Source organism: Crinia signifera, chromosome 9 (assembly GCF_055691185.1).
Source record: "Crinia signifera chromosome 9, ASM5569118v1, whole genome shotgun sequence".
NCBI classification, from domain to species: domain Eukaryota; kingdom Metazoa; phylum Chordata; class Amphibia; order Anura; family Myobatrachidae; genus Crinia; species Crinia signifera.
The window spans coordinates 59,918,572-59,935,446 of record NC_139225.1 but is presented as its reverse complement, the minus strand read 5'-3'; the positions used below and the strand labels follow the sequence as shown (position 1 = coordinate 59,935,446).

Sequence of the window (16,875 nt, the reverse complement as noted above, 5' to 3'; positions counted from 1 at the left end):
GGAAGACACAGGGTGGCAGGGGAGACGCAGGGTGAGGGAAGAGGGCCAGAGGGGGTTGGTGTTGGCAGGCACCATACTCCCACCCCACAGATAGGCAGCACAGGCACCATACTACGGGTGTGGTATGGGACTCCGACAGTTGGGATCCTGACAGTCATTATCCCGACGTCGGAATCCCGACTGCCCGGAGTCAGACAGCATTGCGAGCGCAAAAAAGCCCCTTGCGGGCTCGCTGCGCTCCCCACGCTGCGGGCACGGTGGCTCGCTACGTGAGCCACCTATTGTATTCTCCCTCTATGGGGGTCGTGGACCCCCATGAGGGAAAATAGCGGGTGGCCATCGGGCACCCGGATGTCTGCGTTTTGACAGTCTGGATCCCGACGTCGGGCACCCCCATACTACCTCCCCCCATAGATAGATAGCACAGGGCAGGCACCATACCCGCCCTCCCCCCATAGATAGACAGCACAGGGCAGACACCATACCCCCTCCCCCTCATAGATAGACCGCACAGGGCAGGCACCATACCCCCCCTCAATAGATAGACAGCACAGGCACCATACTACCTTCCCCTCCATAGAGAGATAGCACAGGGCAGGCCCCATACCTCCCCCCCCATAGATAGACAGCACAGGGCAAGCGCCGTATGCAAGGAGAGAGCAGAGAGAGTCAATGAGTCACATGGCAGTGTAGGCAGGCACCATCACTTACTTGCAGAGATGCAGCAGCAGGAAGATTACTCATCCACCCGGCGGGGGACCCAGCGTTGACCAGAAGGAGGGTGGTGGATGCCTGAAGTACCCCCAGCGGAGGCCTGGAGGACCCAGCGGTGACCTAGAGGAGGGTGGCGGACATCTGATGGACACCCAGCGGGGGACCCAGCGGCGGCCATGAGGAGGGCAGGGGACTCAGCGGTGACCAGGAGGAGGGCGGCGGATGCCTGAAGTACCCCCAGCGGAGGCCTGGAGGACCCAGCGGTGATCTGGAGGAGGATGTTGGACGTCTGATGGACACCTGGCGGGGGACCCAGCGGCGGCCATGAGGAGGGCAGGGGACTGAGCAGTGACCGGGAGGAGCGTGGAGAGCCACTTCAGGGACACCCAGCGGGGGATCCAGCAGCGTGTGGAAGGAGAAGCAGCTGAGCTGAGGTATGCAAGCTGCGGGAGCAGAGGCTGGACCACAGTGCCTATCAGAGTAGCCCCTCCTGCTGCACGGGGCTGCCTCTGAAGGCTGAACAATGAAAAAAATAGCACTTCCGGATCAGTGGTTGAAAAGAGCCGGTATGCCATACCGTTGCATACCGGCCCACTTCGACCACTGAAAGAATGTTAATAAAAGCTCAGATGTTTTACTAGGGAACTCAGCACAGGTTGGCTCCATACTTGCCTACTTTTGAAAACTAGTTTCAGGGAGATTATAGGTGGTGATAGAATTTTGCACAGCGCCCCATTGTGTCATGCTCCACCCAAGGGGCGTGTCTATTCCATATATGGAGAGATTGTGCACGTGGCACCTAGAATCGTTGGTGTGTACTGCTACGTCTGAAATTAATCTTTTAAAATGACTTATATATAAATGTAGAAGAGCCCCAAAGCAGTTAGTAAGAGCTACTATACTTGCTAAAGTGTTGGGATATGGTGCTGATGATTCAGTGTCAGGGCCGGTGCAAGGCACCAGAGCGCCCCAGGCGAGTCGGGGTGGGGGCGCCCCGGTGTCTGCCGCCCTGGGTACCTGTCCTGCGGCGCTGTAAAGCTGGCGGCGGTGGCAGCAGGGGTTCCCTGCAGTCAATAAGAAATAACGAGCGCTATCCGCCGGGCTATGCGGAAGCACTTCTGTTTTGGAAACACTGGCCGCACGGCACACGCTGATTGGCTGAATCTCATCCAATCAGCGTACGGCCAGTGTTTCCAAAACAGAAGCGCTTCCGCATAGCCGGATAGCGCTCGTTATTTCTTATTGACTGCAGGGACCCCACGCTGCCGCCAGCTTTATATACGCACAGCGCCGCAGGACAGGTACCCGGGCGGCGAGGGGGGCGAAATACTGCCCTCCAGTGGCCGGCGACCTAGGCAAATGCCTAGATTTGCCTAGTGGTGGCGCCGGCCCTGTTCAGTGTAAATGTATTTACAGTATCTCTCATTTCTTTTTTTCATAAAAATGTAACAGTGTAATGTGGGATATGTGAAATGATGGAGATTTCAAGACTAATGAGGAAGAGAGGGAGATTGCTGCTATTTCAGGGAGTCTCCTGCAGAATGCTAGGCAACTATGGTTGGCGCTGTGTTAAACAATAACATGGGGATCCCCCACTACCACTTTCCCAGTTATAGTGTGAATAATCCAGCCAGGTGGGGGTGGGGGGCGGACGGACGGACGGACGGACTACACATTCTAACACACAGTGTTAAGGGGCCCATACACGGTCCGTTAAACGGACCCGTTTGGGTCTTAATTAGCATGCATCGCATCGGATCGCATGCCTAGTGCATGCGGTGTGCATGCAATGCCATCCGATGCGATGTATAGCTAGTACAAAAAGTATGTGCAGCACATACTTTTTGTACCGTACTATGTGATGCGCGGGAGCGTGCATCGCATAGTACAAAACGGACGGTCCGGGAACGGACCGTCTATGGGCGCCTTTAGCATGCTCTAATGGCAATCTGGGAAATGTAGTTCTACAGCAGCTGTAGACATTTGAATACCTTTGTTAAAGTAAATTATGGTATACAATTATAGGCTTCTATGGGATTTAGATTTGCTATATGGATACTATTAACCCTAAACCATACCTCCCAACATGACCCTCTCCAGGGGGGACACATTGCTCTGTTTCTGGACTTCTCTCTTAAGGTACGATTGCTATTACCTGTGTGGAAGCACCTTTCTTATCCATTTACCTGTTTAAAACAGGTGACAGCAATCATACATTAAGAGGGAAGTCCAGAAACAGAGCAAAGTGTCCCTCCTGGAGAGGAGCATGTTGGGAGGTATGTCTTAACCATTCAGTGATTAAAGCAAGGTTAAAATGCAGGCATGTAGCCAGTCCGGGCTTGAAGGGATAGTATGGTAAGCCTATGCATTAAACACAATGTAAAACATCTGTGCATATCTGATAATTCAATAGGTGTGCAAATGCACCATCTTTTTAACCGCCTTTTACATATGCAGTATATAAATATATATATATATATATTTTTTTACTTAACATTGAATATGAATACATAAAAAGGAGTACATGTGTAAGAAGGTATAAAGGTGCCCATACACGTTACAATTATTGTATACAATATTGTATGCAATATCACATCTCGGTTTTGCTGCACATATTTTTTTGTACTAGATCTCACCTCATCGCAAAACCGAGATGTGATGAGATGCAATATTGTATACAATAATTGTAACGTGTATGTATGGGCACCTTAAGAGGCAAAAAGCAAGTGTGATACATATGGAGGAAAAAAAACACAACAGTAAGCTTAAGGGTTATAATGAAAAAGCAGCTATAAGAACTAGAAGTTACAAAGAAATCAACAGGGAGTGTCCAGGCAGTGACCACGGCTGATGCATGAGGTAGCTGATTGCAGAATCACACAGGCAAGTGTTGGATGCTGTCCTGACAGAAGTTTTCCAGGTAAAACATTCACCTCTGTGCAATTTACTGTTTATAAATGATACACTTGTTAACAGCCTTTATAGATGAAGTAAAGAGGGTTCCAAAATCATGTGGCCAGTATCTGGAGCAGGGACATAACTAGATAATCGTAGACCCCATAGCAAAGGTTTTTAAGGGCCCCCTATTTAGCAACTGATGGTGTTCAATGTGTGTAAAACATTACGTAAACCGTAAAGATGGGCCCCCTTCAGCTCTGGGCCTCATAACAGCTGCACCCCTTGCACCTATGGTAGTTACACCCTTGATCTGGAGCGCACCATGGGCCAGATGTCCTAAGCTTCAAAAGTGATAAAATGGAGAGTGGTAAACAACCAGCTAATCAGCTCCTGCCTGACATTTTTCAAACACCGTCTGTGACTTGACAGGTAGGAACTAATTGGCTGGCTGTTTATCACTCTCCATTTTATCACTTTTGAAGCTTATTAGCTTAAAAAAAAAAGCTCATCTGGCCCAAAGAGAGATTACAATGTGTAAGAAAACAGAGATTTCAGGGCAAGCATCAACTTCTAATCATCACTTCTGGTCCATTAAAGGTGTTACACACAGGGTGACTTTGCCCAGCATGTATGCACAGCGGTGGGGAAAATTGCATACCCTCCAACATGACCCATTCCATTAGGTACAAAATGCTCTGTTCCTGGACTTCCCTGCCAGTGGCAGTTACAGAGGTTGGACTCCAGCACAGTCCAAAATTCAAAGAGGGGAGGTCACATCAACTGCCAGTGAGTCCAGGACAGTGATGTTTGGAGTGGCATTAGGTGTGGCTCCTCTTTTTGAATATTGGACTGTGCTGCAGCCTCACCTCTGCAACTGCCACTGGTAAGTAGGCCAGAAACAGAGCATTTTGTTCCTAATGGAATGGGCCATGTTGGAGGGTATGAAATTGCTGGGCTGAAAATCGCTGATTGCATACACACTGAGGGGGAAATTTACTAAGATGGAAGTTCTATTTCACATTGGAGGTTGCTATAGGCAACCAATCAGAGTCTACTTCTTATTTATTCAGCACCTTCTAGAAGATAATAGATCATATCTGATTGGTTGCCCATAGCAACATCACATCTGAAATAGAACTCCCATCTTAGTAAATTCCCCCCTGAGTGTTTTTCACCTGTTTTAGCAATTTTCTCAGGGGGTGGATGGCTTTCCATAGCTTGAAATATCAAACTGTTAATACTCACTGGGCAGCACAAACGACAAGTTTTGGTTCATTAGGTCTACAGTAAAATAATCATTGACATACACAAGGTCAATATGTGGTAAAGTGTGTGACCTGTCTACCACGGACTTGCTGCCCAGCCTCTCCTGTATTTGGATATTGGATTCCACCTGCCTCCCCTGGTTACCATCGTGGGTGAGAGATCCTATACTGGAATAGCCCAGAAGCATTTGCCTGGTGGATTTTGTGTGTTCTGCTTTTTTATCAAGTCTCCTTTTGTGAGTGTATTTTTAACAATAACTACCTGTTATACTTTTAAGAAGTGTTGCACCAATTTTCTTTGATCTCCACCGCATCCCAATAAAAAAACATCGGTTTTGGATGTCGGAGAGATCGATTTGATTACAGAGGCATCAATATTGGATTAAAGGGATATATCTTGTGGAAAAGCCCAGCTGTTTATGCCATTTGGAGTTTTTTTATATGCGTTGACACATCGCATGTCTGTGAGTGCATATCATTTAATAAAAACTTCCTCCCTCTCCTTCGAACCTACTGCACCAATTGTTATTCTTTCTCCATGAAAAAAACTCAAACTTTTTGGGGGTTCTTGGAGATTATTTCTTTCAGAGTTGAGGAGAGGAATATTCATGATTGTGATGCAAGAAGGGGCAATCAACACTGCCTAAAGTTATGTATTATATCCCATTCTAAATATATGGTTTCACTTTGCTTTGGAAGTAGCGCTTATTGGTGTTTACAATATTCTCTTTGCACATTGGTTTATATTATTGGTGATTGACAAACACTGATCTTTGTAGACATCTGAGCTGCACAACTTCCTCTGCGGTTGAGTTCTGGAAAATGTTGGCATGAAAATGGACGACACATGAAAAGTTTGACATGAGTTTTTTTGGGTGTCAGTTTTTCTTAGAAGCATGGATATCCCCTCTCTTTGGCATTTGTTTCAGAGCTGGATAAAGGCTTTGAGGCCCGGATGCATTTAAAATAGAGAGCCCATAAAGTAAAAAATTAAAACCTTAAGCCAGGGGTTGGGAACCGTTTTTGTGCCAAGGGCCGTTTGCATGGGGGAAAAAATCCTTCGGGGGCCATATGTAAAAAATTCTCTTACAAATTGTCCTGCTGCAGCCACCCCACGCTCCGACAGCTGCCGCTGAACAGGGCTGACAGTCTCCGGCTGCTGTTGATTAAGAGGAATCTTGCAAGAACGAACGACCTCTCACGAGAATTCCCCTGTACTTGACTCCCGGAAAAGCCACCAGACAGGTGGGTGGGCCACTCAGACCAGCTACGGGGGCTGCATACGGCCCCCGGGCCTGAGGTTTCCCACCCCTGCCTTAAGCTGTGTACGATGCTAGCAATATATCGCTCAGCAATTATATTGCTTAATGTCCCGTTTTCATTAGCGACCAGAGATGGTTGCTGATGAAAATGACACACTGCCGGGAAAGAAGGCAGTGGAAGTGTCTGGTCAGAGGAGCATGCTCCTCCGACCAGTGACCATTAGGGGGCTGAAAATGGGAGAGCGCACCCAGTGATTTATCGCCGGTGCAAACTCCAATCGCTGGCAATATGGACGCTCGACGACCATATTGCCAGCGATTTATGCCCATGTGTACACAGCTATAGATTCATCATTCACAAAAGAGAGATAGTTAGAAGTAACTGTCAGACGAATTCCATCTTACAGGTAAATTTATTTAATAAATAGTAGCACTCCATTTTAAGTACTTTATTTTGCTGTGCTGATCTGAGCCCCCACCAATGTGTACAAATAGAATATGCATGTGGTGCCTTTATTCAGTACTGACTTAGTGAAATCAGGTACCTAACTTAGCCTGGGTGGGCATTAGGTGGTAGATGCTGGGTCATTTGTACAAGATGGCAGTACTTTTCGGAGTATAAATATTTTTTACTTCTATTGTAGATCTTAGCTGATCCAAAAGGGGGAATTCCTTAGTAAGCAGAAGCCAGAACCACGAACGTGTTTAGCAATGCATTTACAGGCCAAACTAAGTGTTTTCCATTAAAAAAACACATCTCCTCCAAAGTAAACCAAACACCAGTATTCATAGCCAGGTCATATTACTGCTAATATATTACATAAAAAACAGCCCAAAGTCCGCTAGCACGTTTATTACTGCATACCTCCAACTGTCCCACTTATCTGCGGTAACGTCCCATTTTTTGGGGGACGTACCTGCCTCCCATCCAGGGCCAGCAGTGTCCCGCGCGGGGGGCAGTGGGAGTTCCCACTGCCACCCGCTGGGCAGCGGTGAGTAGACGATGTGCACAGCGTCTATTCCCTGCAGGCAGAGGGGCAGCAGTGTCAAAATGTGCATGTCAACTTTTGACTGTTGACCTTCCGATTGTCATCCTAATGTTTGTGTCAAACCTTCCAACCCTGTAGACATTAGTCGTGTGGACCCTGTGACCCATACCTGGCCAGCAACAGTGACCAGGATCATATACATTTTATACATAGGGTAAATGCTGCAAGTTTATTTTTCCACAGTTGTTTCTTACAGAATGTCAGCAGTTTTGTTGCAAGTCATAGGTCATTTAACAGATCACAGCAGGTCTTTTGCAAACAGGCTGTAACTCCTCCAGAGACCACAACGTTCCACCCCCTGTCCTATCACACGAGTGACTAGTTCACCATCAGAAGCAATTTCTCTGAAATCCTTTAACAGCAGACTGCAGGCTTGCTTTTTGTTAAACAGGGTTCACACATCTAAAGATTTATCTGTTTAATGTGTCTGGTCAGAAAAAAAATCAGCTAATGTATGGGAGCAGTGGCAGATTTTAGCTATGGGCTGCAGGTCTGATGCTCCCCCAGTAAAATCTGCCACCTTAGCTCATGTCAATATGTAGGGTTACCACCCATATATGATTACCCCAGACAGTCCAATAATTAAGACCGGAGTCCAGAAGAGTGGTGGTCCTGGACTATGCAATGTCATAAATCAGTCTGGATTTTGTGAGAGGCAGGGAGAGAGTGGTAGAAAGCCCTGCTGTATTCAGAGCAGGTCCACAGCTATTTCAAATCTTTTACTGGCTCGCGAGCCAATCAGAGCTCATGGTCTGGCAGCCAATCAAGAGTGGTGGCTCCTGAATGGCTGCCGGACCGCAAAGTCCGATTGGCACGCAAGATGGCACAAAAGTTGTAGTAGCCGCCGTCCCGTGGACCTGCTCTGACACAACCGGGCTGACCAGAGCTCGCTGCCAGGCGGTCAACACTGTGAAAGAAGAGCATTTCATTCCCTGTGGCAAAGAGCATTTCATGGGGCAGGCCACTGTCTGGGAATTTTTCAACACAAAGGTGGTGAATGGCAGGACCTTCCTATAGGAAGCACTACCTGCCAGTCACATGCATGACAGGCAGTCCCATTGAGAGGTGTTTCCTCCATCAGGGACTGCCAGACCAGGCTGCAATAGGAAAAGAGTTGGCTTCCTCTAAGAAGTCAACACCTGCTTTATTGTCATCCCTAGCCGGCTTAAATAGGCTGCAGTTGATGTAGCCCATAGAATCTGATTGTCTATGCGCCATACCATTACCCCTACTGCCCAGGCAACTGTCAGTAACACTGCATACTATAGAAGCTGGGACTCTGCCAGCATAGGCGTATCTAGGGGGTGGTTCCGGGGGTGCACAGGACCACCTATTAGACCGCCAGCCGCACACAATTTAAAGTAAAGACAGCCGGGCAGAGAGCTGTGTGCTGCCTGGCTGTATATGCCGGCTGTCTCCCAGAGCGGCAGTAGGCTGTAGCAGCTTCAGTGCAGTCAACAAGTTGGGATGCAGTTAATTTGCCGGCGGTCGGGATCCCGGCGGTCGGAATCCCGACACTGGAATCCCGACCGCCGAAATCCCGAAACTTTCTCCCTCCGTGGGTGTCCACGACACCCATAGAGGGAGAATAAAATAGCGTGCCGAGCCCGCTGCGTGGCGAGCGCAGCGAGCCCGCAAGGGGGGGTGATCCATGTCCCCCCCCCCTTGTCGGGATTTCGGCGGTCAGGATTCCAGTGTCGGGATTCCGACCGCCGGGATCCCGACCGCCGGCAAATCGTATCGGATCCAACAAGTTGGTTGTCGCCTCTCGTCCTCTGGTGTAAGCGGCCCCTGTTCCCCCTGCACGTTGTCAGTTATGCACGCCCTGTGATGTTAATGTCAGCGCAAAGCCTGAGGAAAGCCTGCGCGCCCAGTATAGAGTGTCCGCAGCACATCCTGACCCCAGTTAATCATCGCCTCACAGGTATTGACTCGCGGTCCAGAGTAGAAGAGCTGCTGACAGGACGGGCTGACAGCGCACGGCGGCAGTCGGAGGTGAGCAGTGCAGGGTGGCATTAAAGAGGCAACTCATCCGACCTGTACCTCTGGGTGCACCCGCATGGAGGGACTTGCTGTTGGCACTTGGCAGCACCTGGCCCATCATAAGCCAGGTGCGGCAGCACACAGTCAGCAAGGGGACATGGGAGTTGGCCACACCACCAGCAGGACATACCTGGCCCTGACTACCCAGGAGAAGTGGGCAGTGACCACTTGGCAATGAGCATGAAGCCCCCTTGGCATCGAGCTTGAAGCCCCTGGCATCAAGCAAGAACCCCCTAGCAATTAGGTAAGTAACACTTATATGTGTCAAACATTATGGTTTGTTATATAGTATTTAATGGGCATCATGATGTGTGGCACAATTTGTAATGGGCATTATGGACTTGTGTGTAAATGGCATTACGACGTGTGGTTTTATGTGTAATGGGTATTACAGAGTTTGCTAAAATGTGTAATGGGCATTAAGGTGTGTGGTCTAATGTGTAATACCACGCCCCTTTTTGTGATATAACACGCCTCCTTTCCACAAGACCACACCCTTTTTGCAGCGCAATAGTCCCACATAGTGGTTGAGCCTGGGACCACCCATTACCATATTTCTAGATTCGCCTATGCCTGCCAGTGGTGGGTAATTGGTGTCAAGGGCAAGGTGGTAGGGACCACAGGCAGCCCCCCTTCCTCCTTCCAGATAGGAGTCACTGCTGTTTGGGAGAAAATTACAATTGACCATTTGTTCCCAAACACTGAAAAACAGCCAATGGTCCTTCAGGCAAATTGGTTAAATAATTTTAACAAATGTATCCATTATCAATAATTTCGCTCCATTTTCCAATGTTTGGTGTTAGCAAGATGTGTGTGGACATTATTTATGCGCGCTTCCCCCAAACCCTGCCCATCTCCCTGAAGCGGAGACGGGCAGGGTTCCCATCCCCCGCCGATGGGAAAGTGGGACGTGAGTGTGTGTGGGACACTCGCGAGTCCCAGTCAGATGTAGCATCCGTTCGCCAGTAGGGGTGGTCTGGCAAGCGCTGGATGAGCAGCGCTACATCTGTATAATATGTGTGTGTTAGATATCGATATGTGCTTGGCTCTGCATATGAGTAAAGTTAAGCTCCATAGTTGTAATGTAAATTACTTGTTTTCAAAATAATTTTTAGGTATGTTTTTGTTTTGTAAAAGGAACACAATTAAAAAACCAGGATCATTAATTCTAGTTCATATAGGAATATAATCGGGTATGGATCTTTAAGTCTCCATCCAGTTAGGTCCACACCATTAGGTTGACATGCAGAAAGGTCAACATGGGTGTACGTTGACGTGGCATTAAGTCGACATGTGCAAGGTCGACAGTCAAAAGGTCAACATGGAATTTTTTTTACTTTTTTTTGCCCTTAATGTCGACACAGTTGACATAGACAATGAAACGTAGCACCGCACCCCCTCCCATGGCTCGCTGAGCTTGCCATGCTTTGGGCACACTATTTATTCTCCCACCTAGAGGATGGTAGGGCATGAAATATTGCCTGTTGGCTCAAAGAACAGTGAAAAACCCCATGTTGACCTTTTGACTGACGACCTAATACTTGTGTCGACCTAATGTTATGTCGACCTAACGGTGTCAACGCAATGCTTGTTGACCTAATGACCGTATCAACCATGGGAATAATCAGCAATAAATTAAATATTTCAGTCTGACTCATGGTATATACAGTAGCTTCCTAGATAACAATAATTGCCAGGCCCCCAGGAATAATTCGTTTTCATGAGATATCCCACATTCCTATAGGAGTGCAATTTGTAAAATCATCACATTTATATATACAGTTGTAACAATTATCTGAAATACAATTGCAAAAAATAATATACAGTAACTTTCTCCACTAAAGCACAGGGTCTCAAAGTTGGTCCTCGGGACCCCACACAGTGCAGGTCTCCTCACAGAATCAAGTGAAATAATTAGCTCCACCTGTGACTCTTTTAAAATGCGTCAGTCAGTAATGAGTGCAACTGTCGGGTGACCTGGAAAATGTGAATTGTGTGGGGCCCTGAGGACAGAGTTTGAGAAGCACTGCATTAGAGGACAGTATAAAAATGTATTTTAAATCATAATTTGTCAAGCAAGACTAATAAGGCGGCAACTCTAATGTGTGGTACTGTATGTGCTCATGCTTGTCTTTGTCAAAGCATTGCAGTTACAGTGGGTATAGCACCCTGATGGGTGAAAAGAGCAATTCACCAATCAGAATGTCAAGAGGACTTGTATTGTTTGTTGAACTGAGCCTTTGATGTACACAGACTTTTTATTATATAGTTTTTCTTTATTTACCAACTTATAAATAACTTAAGGCCCGTCCGATTGAGTTTCTGCTTATGCAATTCTTGTTCCACCTACCCTTTCCAACCACAGCAGGGCAAAAGCTGTTGCAGCAGCAGCGAGAGCAGGTCTCCAACTATCCACCTACCTACCCCCCCCCCCCCCCCCCAACCACAGCAGAGCAAAAGCTGCTGCAGCAGGAACAGCAAGTCTCCAACTATTCACCTTCCCTTCCCAACCACAGCAGGGCAGAAGCTGCTGCAACAGCCAGAGCAAGTCTCCAACTATCCACCTACCCTTGCCAACCACAGCAGGGGAGAAGCTGCTGCAGCACCTAAAGCAGGTCTCCAACTATACACCTACTCTACCCAACCATAGCAGAGCAGAAGCTGCTGCAGCAGGCACAGCAAGTCTCCAACTATCCACCTTCCCTTCCCAACGACAGCAGGGCAGAAGCTGCTGCTGTAGCTGTAGCCAGAGCAAGTCTCCAACTACCCACCTCCCCTTGCCAACCACAGCAGGGCAGGAGCTGCTGCAGCAGGTACAGAAGATCCCAAAAACCCTCAATGAATAAGCAAACAATCAAAAAAATACTCACTGTGGATCGATCTCACATGGATTTCACAACAATATCTAGCGTTCGATTCACAGACCACTCTGCCGATGAGTCGCTTATTAATTTCAGTTTCTCAAAAGTTTTGTAAAGTGAAAATGTTTTTCATTTAATGGACCCTTACACGCATTTATGGGCCCATTTAAGGGAGTCAGTTTATTGTGTTGTAATTAAAGAGTCATAAGATTTCCAACGACATATCATAATGCATGAAAACTACAGAAATAGCATGGACTCTTAGAGAAATTGTCATGTGAAGGGAAGAATGGAGGTAGGCAGACCATTAAAAATACTTCTAAATATTCCAATAACAGTTGTTGGAAAGTAGTGACCAGTCAGGGGGGAGAGTGAGAGAGCCCATGAATGCAGGTATTCAATACTTTAATTCCCCTTGTGCAGCGAATCCTGTTTTGGATTTGCTGCACAATCGCCGGGTACCGGAGGGCTGCAGCATTCGCTGCCAGCCCTCCCTCACCCCCTATTCAATGCCTCAGGGCTTGCTGCCCCTGGCGGCGAATTTTAACCTCCCGGCGAATGCCGCAGGGAGCCGGAGGACGGCTGTAGGCAGGGAGATGAAAGCCTCCCTGCCTGCGCCGGACACTGTGGAGGTGAAGGAGGGCTGTCGGGGACACAGGGAGAGCCCCCCAGAGCTGGCAGGGGGCTGTGTTAGGGAGCCGCTACACACTGGTCCTGATCGTGCATATGTAATGATCCGGACCAGTGTGCAGTGAATGTATGAATATTAATGAGCGGCTCCCGGCTCGGCCCCCTGCTGGTGAATGTGTAAAAAAAAAAAAAAATGAATATATCCATGTGCTGCAAGCACATGAATAAAAATAGCATGCCCCTTCACAGAAAAAAAAAATCAGATTTTTTTACACCAAAATAAAAATAAAAAACGCTTCATTTTCAAAGATCACATTCCAGTTCACCTAAAAAAGATGACGAATGTAAAATGGAGAATCCTGGCGAAAATCACTGGAGAAAGCAGTTCTACACTTCAGCATTGAATACACTCTCTGCGAATTCCACTGAAAACCACATTGAAAATCGCCAGACATTCACTCTTCATTTGCAGCGAATTGTGTCCATTGAATAGGGCGAATTTGTTTTTTCTGTGAGAAAATTCACAAGAGAACAGGCGAATTGCCACATTCGCTGAAAAAAATTGCGAATCAGAGGCATTGAATACTGCCCTAATGCCCTGTACACACGGGGGAGATATGTTGCTGAGCAATATATTGCTGAGTGTCTCTCCTGTTCATCAGCGACCAGAGATGGTCGCTGATAATCAGGAGACTCTGCCGGGAGAAGAGGCAGGGAAATAGCTGATCGCAGGAGCAAGCTGGTGGTTTTCTGCCAAGGTTAAAATGTGAGTGAGTTAATTTTTTTCAGTGCAGGGTAAATACTGCCCGCTTTATTTTGACATTGCCATTTAGAATTTAGTTTTATCACACTCCACCCAAATCTAACTCTCTCTGCACATAATACATCTGCCCCAACTGCAGTGAAACAAGCAGCTTTGTGATCAGGTCTAAATAACCCCCAATATACAGTAACCGGTAATCTGGCTATAATAAGCACATGAATACAATAACTGATCAAGTAGTGTCATCAGAATAAAAAGCCTGTAAAAAAAAGCCACATTTTAGGTATATTGGTAAATAGATCTTAATGCGTCATGGGCTAGTTCCTATTACAAAAGTCCTAAAGAGTTCTGGTTTGGCTTGCTTCCATTCACTGGCCCTGCTGACTGGGTGTGGTTCCATCACTGCTTTAACTAGTGTCATTGCAAGGGAAACTCTAGCTACATTACGAGCAGCCCCAGTGCCAAACATCCCAGAATAAATCTGATTCTGTGTGGAAAACGTATAAAACGAGTCAGGTTTGAGGCCTTAACGAGCACTTTCCTTCTAAATGAATTTGTTTCTATACCATTTACAGCCCTTTACAGAGCCAGAAAAGTTCATACAAGGCTACGCAATTATTCTACGAGGTACTGTCCCATAGTTTACTACCTATTGTGTCAAGACGAAAAATTTTTATTTTATTTGTGCTGAAAAACTTCTACAATAATCTCACAGCTGTAAACCTACAATCTTGATACTGTACCAGAATGTACATTCCTCAGTTTTACAGCTATTACGTACCAAATGAGCAGGAGATGAGCACTTATCACATCATTATTCAGTAGGGCCTATTGACTACAGGGAGAAAATGCCTATTCACTGACAAAAACTGGTATACATTTAATTTATATCCTATTTTTAGTTTGGAATGAATACATTTGTTAAAATATCATGTATGGATGAATATATATTCTTAAACATTTAAGTGCCAACATCTCTCTGAAAGATGTGCAAAATACAGATGGAGCCCCTCTAGTCTTTGCAGGGGCTGTCGATGCTATCGCCAGCCATCGAAAGGTGGCGCACGCGCACAAGACGCTCGTGCACTCCCCCCCCCCCCCCCCCCCCGATTCACCGCCGGTGCCTGCCCCCCACAAACATGTCTACCTGACACGGAGATGGGCAGGGTCGAGCGCAGCGAGCCACCGAGCCCAAAGCGTGGCGACGGGATGCGTAATACAGGGTGTTTTTTTATAGGGTGTGATGCCATGCCATTAGCTATACCAGTGGTTCCCAACCCTGGTCCTCAAGTACCCCTAACAGTGCACGTTTTCCCGGTCACCCAGCAGGTGCACTCATTATTCAGATACATTTTAAAAGATCCATAAGTGGAGCTAATTATGTCACCTGTGATTCTGTGTGGAGACCTGGAAAACGTGCACTGTTGGGGGTACTTGAGGACCAGGGTTGGGAACCACTGCCCTAGGACCAACAGAGCAGTGAATAAGTTACATAACAAAAATGGCATCGCATTGCATGGCACTATAATGGCCCATGAGATGCAATGCAATGCGATTTTGCTACGGAGAATAGCCCTGTACGCTTACAGCATACTAGGTGCCCTGTTAGGAAACAAGTACCGCCAGAAATTATATGAGGGGTGAGGTTGATGTAAACATTAAAATGGTGAAGTATATGGGCATACGATAAAGATAGGGTGTTTATGGTAAAAATAATAAGGGGTGGGTGATTATTATAAACTATATAAGGGTTGGGGTAATAAACAAAATATCAAAGTGGAATACATTAAATTTTAACTAATGTATAAGAGGCACAAACTTAATGTGTGTGTGTGTGTACAGTATATACATGATGGGTACATAAAGCCTCCCAGCATCCCCATATGGAAAATCCATTCAAGGGATTGAAAAAAGTCCCCCTAGTGCCTTGCCTTAACTCTCACTAGTACCTAATCTGGCATTCTGACACTTAAACCTTCCCCCTCCACGCAGCCTATCCTCTCTTTCGCAGCCTGATCCTAACCTGCCCAGCCTATTTTCTTTCAGGATGCCGGCTGTCGGTATTCCAGTCTCAGCATCCTCACTCTTTTCAGGTTTTGACGCAGATGTTCTGAAGTAGTTAATATACCAGTATCGGTGTACTAATCACCAACATCCGGCAATGGTGTCAGGAGGGCATATGAGCACTTCTGGAGTGGGGAAAGACCTCCCGACTGCTGTCTTTATCCATTAGTTCTCCCAGGGGCTAACGCAGGATATTCAGAAGAGGGTTTCCAGTGGGGCGGACCAAAGCACGGAGACGGACACTAAGGTGACCCAGTATATGCCGGGTCAGTTAAAGTACTATAGATAGACCAAATGTATATAAATAATAATAAATAAATATATATATATATATATATATTATATATACATACACTGGAGGAGGCACCGCACTCAGTCCATTTAATGAAGATACAGGGTGGTGCTCCACTTTAAAGGATTATCCATGCCAATAATAATACTTGCAGAGAGAAGTAGGCACTCACCAGTCCTGAGAATTGTGCAAAAAGCAGACAAAGTTTTATTTCAGTTCATCAGGACATCAAAAATGGTCGACGTTTCGGCCCACCACAGGGGCCTTTGTCAAGACTTCAACACCTGGATACAGCAGCAGCACATACAGGGGCATCAGCAGCAGTGATGCCCAATGTATTTGGGCCCCTACCGATCCTCCAGCGTTAGGGGTGGGGGAAGCTTTGATGTCCCGCAGGGGGGTAGGGGGTATAATATCAACCGCTCAGCATGTAGGGCCTGGATCAGTAATTTCCACTAATTACCCCTTTACTGCACAGATGGTGGGAGAAGGGGGCATTGGGCTGAATGAAGGGGTCCTGATACATAACTTCCAAGGTGGTAGAGGACATTTAATACGCAGAGGAGGGGTGTATAGTGGAGTGGGCTTACTGTTCATAATTTTTTGGTGGGAGGACAGCTTGCTTGACTGCAGATATCTCCAGTTCCCGGAACTAGATTTCTTAGCTTTTAATGGAATTAAAAACTAGAGAACCCCACCTACCAAATGGTATTGGGGACTAGGGGATCAGAGTTCAGCAGGGAGAGCAATCTGCCAATGAGAATATAAAACTACATACCAGGTGTATGGAGCTGGAGCAGCTGCTGGAAGGCTCTCTGGTTCTGGGAACAGTAGAGACAAGCTACTAGTGTCCATCAAAGAGGGAGAGTCCCAGCTTTTGTAATATACCCTCAGAAAAACTCTAAATCAGACAGAACCTGAAATATCTGACTGGGAAGCGCAATTAACAGTCTTGGATGGGGACCACTGCTTTGAAGTCAGATTTCTCCGGTTCCCAATGGCCGATTTTTTTAATTCTTGTACCCATGGAAAGA

The 16,875-nt window shown here is 46.8% G+C and overlaps 1 protein-coding gene across 1 annotated transcript in view; it reads left to right on the top strand.

Annotated features, from left to right (window-relative positions):
- Positions 1-3,534: 3,534 nt before the first annotated feature.
- LOC146035581 (uncharacterized) overlaps positions 3,535-16,875 on the top strand; it is a 113,005-nt gene continuing 99,664 nt past the window's right edge. Inside the window, exon 1 of the mRNA XM_083159118.1 lies at positions 3,535-3,634. The gene's annotated coding sequence lies outside the window, so the exon portion shown is untranslated. The remainder of the gene's footprint in view (positions 3,635-16,875) is intronic.